Consider the following 8336-nt stretch of genomic DNA (forward strand, 5'->3'; position numbering starts at 1 on the left):
GCTGAGCCTGTGTGTCTGGAGCCTGTGCTCCGCAGTGGGAGAGGCCGCAGCGGTGGGAGGCCCGTGTACCGCAAAAACAAAACAAAACAAAACAAAACCTTACAAAACTGTCTATACACTTGAATTTTTGATAAGTGCCCTAAAGGAAAAGGCCAGTAATTCTCAGCATAAGGCCTCTAATGTAGGTGCTCAAAAAAATCTTCTGAATGTAATCAAAAAGGTTGCTGGGAAAATTAAATACAAAAAGGTATCAAGTGTCCTACAAGTACAAGGAAATATTGATTCCTTAGCCTTTTCCAGGAATATTAGTGGAACTCTCTCTCCCTCCCTACCTCCCACTCTGGCTTGGGCCTCCTCGATTAGACTGACTAATATGAATCTTCAGAGTTGAGCTTAGGGGACGGTTTTGGTGCCCCATGGGATGTACTGTCCTCCCCCAGTGTACCCTCCGTGGTCACGTGACATGCCACCCCTCCTCCTCTTCCTCTTTCTTTTCTTCCCCCTGGCTAGCTGGGGTTACCAAGCTGCTTCCTGGGGGCTAGTTGGCCACATACAGGGTGAGACGTATTAGATCGCGTCTGCTCAGAATCTGCAGGGGAGAAGGGAGAGAGGTAAGAGGTGGGCCTGGGCTCTTCCAGGGCAAAGCACAGATGTGGGGAGGGCGAGAGTATCCCGGATAGACGAGTTCCACAGTGCTGCCAGCTCCAAGGCTGCTTACCAATCAGGTCTCTACCCCGCTGCACTTTCAGATGGGTAAATGGAAGAGGCCTAGAAAGGGCTCACACAGGGTGCTAGATGCAGGGCAAGGACACACCGATTTCCATTTCTGTCTCCCTAATGTCCGGCTCAGAGCCTGATACAGTGTAGGCATTCAAGTGAATGCTTGTGGAACAAATAATGAGGTCTGGTCTCCTGGTTCCTTAAGCAAGATGGACTGGCAGGGCTGGGCCATGACCCTGATTTGCCAGCCCTTTCCCTTCCTAAACAAAGAGCATACTGTCTGAGCTGGAGCCTTCGTGAGCCAACTGGACAAGTATAACATGAACACCAGTGAATGTAGTAAAAGCAGGAAGAAGAGAAGTAGGTGAGCAGACAAATCCTGAGTAACCAGCACTCATGATTTCCCAATTACAATCCAACCAACCAACAAGCAAACCCTTAGCTGCCTCGGAGTAAGCAGTACCAAAGGAGAGGTGGCCAAGAAGCACAAAAGGGTCTGGTAATTTCATTCATAGACATTTAGGGCTGATATGATTCTAACCCTCAAGAAACCCACAGTCCAGCATGTGAGGTGGATGGAATCACAGACACCCGTATGGGGTGCCGTGGGGTGTGCAGACGCAGATGAGAGAAGCATCCACCAGCCTGAGGAGGGCAGGGAAGCCTCTATGGAAGCGGGGGTGCTGTGGTGAGGAGAAAGGGTGCAAAAGGCATGGAAGGACAGCAAGGGGAAGACTGCAATTAGCTCGCCAAACCAGAAGCTAAGAAGCTTTGCAGGAACAACAGAAAACCAAAGAAGACTGGAAGGAAAAGGAGAGTGAGGGGACCGGGGAGCTCAGAAGAAGTGGGTGGAAGCGAGGTAAACGCTGAGAAAGAAGCAGCCCTAGGATTCTTCTTCCTGGATTCTGAAGGTTCACCCTCAGCCTTCAGAATGACTCATTTCTAGAAAGCTTTGGATAGCTGAGGTTTTGCCATAATGTGTTTTCTTCTGATCGTTCCCCTTCAATCATACTCTTACTTGGTTCGGTACTGCAATTTCAGCAATACCTGAACAGGAGAACCTATTTAATGCCAGTCAATGGGCTAGGTACTATACAAGGGACATACATAGTCCCTTCTTTTACCAAATTTTTACTGAGGTTCTACTACAAGCCTGGCATTATTCTAGGTTGACAATCGTGTGTGTGGTGGGTCAGGGGGCTGGCAGGGAGTGAAAGAAGTACACACATCATCAATACAAGGATTGGGGCCATCAGAGAAGTACAAAGAAGATGGAGGGGAAGGCTAGTAGCTGTGTGACCTTGGACAAGACACTTCCCTTCTCTGAGTCTTGGTTTCCTCCTCTGGAAAAAGGAACTAATCATATTTATTTGCTGTGAGGAGTAGTGGTAATGTTTGAAAAGTTCTCGGGCAGTGTCTGCCACCCAGGAGCTTTTCCATGGTGCTGGTACTCAGCTGTGCAGGGGGGCGGGGTGGCATTTGCAGTGGGCTTCAACAGGCAGAGAAGTAGGGAGAGTGATCTGTCTTGTGACGGCTGGGGAGACACAAAAGTCTGCAGGTTTGCTTTGGCACAGGGACTAGTTTCATTTGACGGGAGCCTCAGGTTTGTGGAGGGGAGCAGAAGGAAAGAAGACTGGACGTTGGTAAGTGGGGATGTCTTCCTCATAAATCCCTTTATGTCTGCAGATCAGCAGCTCTAGAAGGAACCTACAGAAGTAAATGAACCCAGGAGTAGTGGCTGGAGGTGGGGACTGAGGAGGTGGAGGGTGGGACAGAACAGGGTGAGTATTTCAAAATCTCTTGGAAGTCACTGGATCACTTCTCAGGGCAGGCAGGCTCTGGGGAACAGCAGCATCTAGCGCCTTGGTTCAGGCTAGAATGACTGACTATGTCTATTTGCCAGAGGCTGAGGAGTTGCCCGGGATGCAGGACTTTCAGTGCTAAAACCAGGGTGGTTTGGGGCTCATTGGGACAGCTGGTCCCCTAGTTCAGGCCTTTGTCACTGTCTCCTGGACTCCAGAAGGCTGCTCCCAGCTGCTCTACCTTCCTTTGGTCCTTTGCTGCTAGAGGATTGCTATCAAACACAGCTCTTACCCTCTGCCCTGTTTCTAACCCTCCAAAGGTTCCCATGGCCTCCGGGATCAAGTTCGAAGCCCAGAGCCTGGCCTCCAGAGCCCTTGCTCCACTGGTTTCTGCCCTTCTTGAAAGTCTCACTTCCCATAACTTTCACACCCCACCAGATACAGCCTCCTTTCCCAACCAGGAAGTGCCCTTTGCTATTCTGGGCCTTTGCCCACGGTGGTCTCTCATCAGCCTAAGTCCTACGCATGCTTCAAGTGACTGTGAAAATGTCATTGTCTGAGATTCTCCACCCTGCTCTCTCCTCTGGATTCCCAAGGTACGTTATACATACTTTTGGGAGAGCACATATCAGGAAGTTAGTTTGAGAGTGTAGACCCCACTGCTATATCCAGCTTCTAGTGAGATGCTTCATGTACAGTAAGCTTTTGGTATATATATCTTGAATAGTCAGCATATTCACATGATTCAAAATTCAAAAGGGTCTATAGGGAAATTCAGTGAAAAGTCTCCTTCCCACTCCTGGCCTCTAACAATCCCACACCCCTCCTCCTCCTCCAGGGAAATTTTATGCGTGCCCAAGCAAATAAGGTAATTTGCTTTGTTAAATGAATAAAGGAAATAACAGTAGAAACCGGGAAACGATCCAAATGGTCAAAATCTGGGGGGGCCTAAGTAAGCTATTATATAGCAATCTTATAGACAATCTGCAGTCATTAAAATTATTATAAGGTAGACTCTGTAGTATATGATATGGTAAGCTTTCAAAGCAGAGTATAAAGCAGACCTCTCCACTGAATACACTTTGTGAAAATGTGGTCCCTTCCGTGATAGGATGAAAGGGGGTCTGAGAGAGAAATGATTGCTGCTTTAAGGTGAAGGGATTCTGGGTTTCCTTTTATGTAAGGTTGTTTGAATATGAAAAGAAAGAGGCTGCATTATTGTGAATCTGCCTGACGAAGAAGCGTGATTCATGATGGGACTCATTCATTCAGTAATTCATTCTGCAGACACTGAATGCCGGCTTTGTCAGGAGAAGGCCAGAAACAGTGCTGAGTTTCCCAGGAAGAGCACTAAGTAGGCGACAGGCCCTAAGAAACTCTAATGGAGCCAGAGGGGTGGGGAGTGTGATGAGTTCATTGCCAGGCTGTTGAATTTGAGTTTTTGTTCATCAAGAGGAGCGGTGTGGTAGATGACAGGATATGGGTCAGGGAGCTCAGCAGAAAGGTCAGGGCTAGCACTGGCCATCAGCATACATGTGGTGAGTCATGGAAGCCGGAGGTGGGGTGAGCTCACCCAGGCAGAAGGTAGACAAGGAAAGGAGAAGACAGGTTCCATAAAGCGGGTGAGGAGTCTTTCTGCCAATCACTCAATGTCCCTGAGCCGGGGACAAGGGCACCAGGGTAGCAGAGGCGGTATCTGTCGCTGAGTTGTGGAAGGGCCTCAGAGTTCAGGCAGAAATCCTCCCTCCCAGCCCCTGGCTGCCAAGTCTCATGCACTCACAACCTGGGTCTGGTCTTAGCTGTCCAGGAGGGCCTGGTAGATCAAGAGCGGGGGCTTTGACGGGCTCAGAAAATGTGTAGGAACCGTTAAGTGAGAGGGTGGAATAGAGAGAGGGTTTAAAAGATTCACTTGTACCAAGATCGGATAGGGCTGGAAACAGGTGGGCCTGGCACTGGGAGCAGGAATGTTCTACAGGTTGAGGGATGTAGGGCCCCAGGAAGGGGAGAGTTCTGAGTCCGGGGTATTCCCCTAGTGAGCAGGTCTCAGATGTGCCCTTAAAGGGCCTGGCCGGCAAAGCTGATACAATCGTTGCTCAAAATTTAGACAGAGAAAGGGGAGGGGTGATCCCCAGAGCAGTGTGCCAGCGGGGTATCTCGCCCACCTTCCTATGTCCCCCGTGCTTTGTGCTTCCCGGGGAGCGTGGCAGACTGCAAGGACGTGGCCTGCGGAATCAGGCCCACCTGGAATCCAGGCCCAGCTCGACACTTAGGGCTGAGTGATCTTTGGGAAATCCCTTCTCTGAGCCTCAAGTTCCTCATCTACAAATTGAGGCAATAATAATATCTACCTTGGGACGTTGTGAGGATTAGAAATAGTCAACTCCTAGTATACAGTAGGTGCTCAATACACGAATTCCTGTTATTTGTGCTACCACATGGGAATAGGATGGCCTAAGTCATTGCTGAGTTGTACTCTCTTGGAGGGATTTATTGCCAGTTGGGACAAGAAACTGAAATCTTTTGTTTACCATCGTTTCACATACATTTGTCAAAGGCGGCCCGGTGGGCAGATAAGTAAAAACCGGTTCTCAATTTCCACTGCATGTAACAATTCTCTCCTGTGCTGGTCATCTCTAGCACACAAAGAAAAGCATGTTCACAAACCTTTTCGCTGGTGGTGATATAGATAGAAGACTGAGAAAGCAATAGGGGGGCAGGGGTTAAAATAAGTTGTGAAATACTGAATTTAAAAAACAATGCATCTCCTCCTCTGGCCGCCAAACTTACATTTGTGCCATGTTTTCTAATTGTTCAAAGTCCTTTTCCATATTTGATTTCATTTGCTCCTTTCTCTGGCCTGTGAGGTAAGTAGGCCAGATGTTGTCAGCATCTGGGAGGGGCTAAAACTGACAGAGCTGGTATTAGAACCCATACCTCCTTGCTATGGAGCATGGGTGAACTGAGCCAGGTTAAACCTTGGATGAATGGGTGAAAAGCAATCTGTGAGGAAATGATGTGCAGGTGTTGGAGGGAGCTGTTTTGCAAGGAGACAAAGGAAGGTCACAGTGCCGTCTTGTTGTTGGGTGTCTGAAAGAGCCGGGTGGCAGTGTATCTGTTGTGCTGATGAGCAAACCGGAGGCCCACAGTAAGCAGAGGAGGACTTTGGAATTCAGTTGCCATAAGAGAGGTGGATTTAGGTTCAAAAGTTTTATCCTTTGCACGTTGTTTTAGATGACAGCAGTGACCCCGGTGACCTGGGTGGCCCTGGCTCACCCGGCTAGGGAGGGGCAGAGCCCTGAGGATTGAGACTCAATTCAGAAACCTTAACTCCAACTTCTTGGGCTTGAAATCAGCTCATTCGGTCCCCTGCCCTGTCTTTCTCACAGGGGTGTTGAAAAGAGTAAGAGTGGAAAGGACAAATCACCGCATGATGGCATTAAAAGAAGTAGTGCCCAGCGTTCACCTTTTCCAAATAACTAATTGGCCTCCATGTGAGAGCTACAGAGGGCAAATATTTTGGCTACACTGATATGTTTGCATGGTCTATGTATTAGCTGTGTGCTGAAGTAAGTCACTCACTGCATTTCCCCAAGCCAGTTTCCTTCCCTGTAAAACGAAGGCATCATCTCCTGCCTGATGGGTTGTGAGAATGAAATATGCAGCATATGTGAAATAAGCATAGTGCATACGATGAAGCAGTACTGTTATCTGTGGAATGCTCTGAGTCCTAGCTTCCTGAAGTCCATCAAACCCAGCTCACCCTAGGACCCTGAAACGCCTTGTTCCGGTGGGAGTAGAGAAGGTGGTTCTCTTTTTGTTTTCTCTAGCCGCCTGGCAGGCAGACTGAACTGGGGAGGAAAATGGAGGGAGATGGGTTTGCTCACTGCCTCAGTCTTATCCCCCAGCTGAGGGGGAAATGGCGGGGGGAAGCGGGCTGTCATAACCTTTTCTTCGGTGAGTCAGCTAAAAAGAAATTTCTAGAGCTCCAATAATGTGTAAGTGGTGGTTTGGGTTTGGATTTTTCAAGCTGCTCCCTCTTTTTAAGCTGCTTTAAGATGCAGAACTAAAAGCACACGCAATTGGGAAGCACATGGAAAATGACAGCAGCACAGCTTGTTTCTAATGTGAACTTGAAGGAATCACTCAGCTTCTCCGGGCCTGTTTTCTAATCTGTAAAATGGGGATAATGCTACCTATTTTGCAGGGTCATTGTGAGTATTAATAGCATGTGAAAGTGCCAGGTCTGGTGCCTGGCACAGAACAGAGTTTCCAACACCTACCTGTCCATTTCCTTTCCCTTCCTAGTGGACAGACCATAGTCACTGAGCTCAGACGAAAATACTTATTCTTCAGCCTATTATAATGGCTGCCATTATTCATTTAATTCTCACAACAACCCTATGAAACAGCTCATCTATAAACATAGAGGAAACAGAGGAGCAGTTCAGAGAAGTTATATTGCCCAAGGTCACACAGCTTTCAACTTTTAAAGCCAGGATTCAAACCCACTTTGTCTAGTTTGCCTCTTAGATATCAGAATGTGAGGGGGCTTCATCAGGCTGGATCTTCTGGAAGGACCATCTTTAAGTAGACTCAGGCCAAGGGGATAACCCCAACCTGGCCCATTTGGGGAATGAGCTCAGGGTGGAGTTTCAAGGGCACGAAATAGGCCATTGCTAGAGGCAGCCTGGCAATAACTGGAAGAGAACTACAAATGAATGTTTGCTTCCCAAATCTGTGGGGAAGTTAATCTGTGCTCTACCAGTTTCAGGAGCTTATGCTGTGAGGGTACCATGAATCCTTTATTAAGCAGTATGTATTTAGCAATAAATATATTATTGGTGGTCTTCTGTCATCTCCACTAAACATAACGTCCTACTCATCGTCTGACAGCCCTCCATTTACCACCCTACAAAGGAGAGGGATCTGAGTCTCCTTTTCAAACCCCTGTCCTAAGCTAGGCTGCAGAAGCTAGAATAGGAAGGCTGAGTCATCTTAAAAGAAAATGAAGTGTACCAAAGCCACATAGAACAAAAGTATGTTTTCCAGATCGTTTGTTTTAACACATGGCTGCTTTTCTAGGGTATCAACCCGGGAGCTGAGGACGTGTCTTCTCTTTACCGCAGAAAGTAGGTACCCTCCCTTGTCATCTGTGCTGTCTCCCCTCCTCCACTCCCAGTTATTGGCATGACTGCAGGTACCTTATTAACTAGCAAAATGACTGCCATGGCACACTGACCGCTTGGGACTGTGCCAGGTATGGCACAGCATGGGCAAAGAGGGCCAAAATGGTCTTCCAGCAGCCCACTTAGGAGCTAGGCTACGGCCTGAGCTGCTCTTACCCTCAGGGTTCTAGGTAGTTCCAGAGTAAAGGCCCTGGCCTCAGATGCTCATACAAGGATGGCTCTCATAGTGCCTTATCGGTTTCCTCATTTCTCATGGCTGAAGCAAGGAAGATTGGGTAGATAGGATTGTTCTGTTCATTTACAGCTATAATTCCTGAAAATAGAGCCGTGTGGCAGGGCAAGTCCTGGCTTTTGTGCTTGTCCCTTGTAAAGCAAGTGTTGGGTTAGTTCACAGCACTGGGGTAGAAAGGAGAAAGCAAGCTCCAGCCAGTCTGGGCAGCTCTGATGCTGGCTAACTCACTGCCCACATCAAAGGGAGATGACGAGGATCTCTCCATAAGCCCAGGGACCCACAGCTGACCCCCTCCCCTCACCCCCTGGAAGAAAGCAGCTGATACTCATATTTCTGCACAGGCTCACATGATAGAGGGGACTTTCATTTTTCAAAGAGAATTCATACAGCCATTGA

The sequence above is a fragment of the Lagenorhynchus albirostris genome, chromosome X (assembly GCF_949774975.1).
Source record: "Lagenorhynchus albirostris chromosome X, mLagAlb1.1, whole genome shotgun sequence".
Taxonomy (NCBI): domain Eukaryota; kingdom Metazoa; phylum Chordata; class Mammalia; order Artiodactyla; family Delphinidae; genus Lagenorhynchus; species Lagenorhynchus albirostris.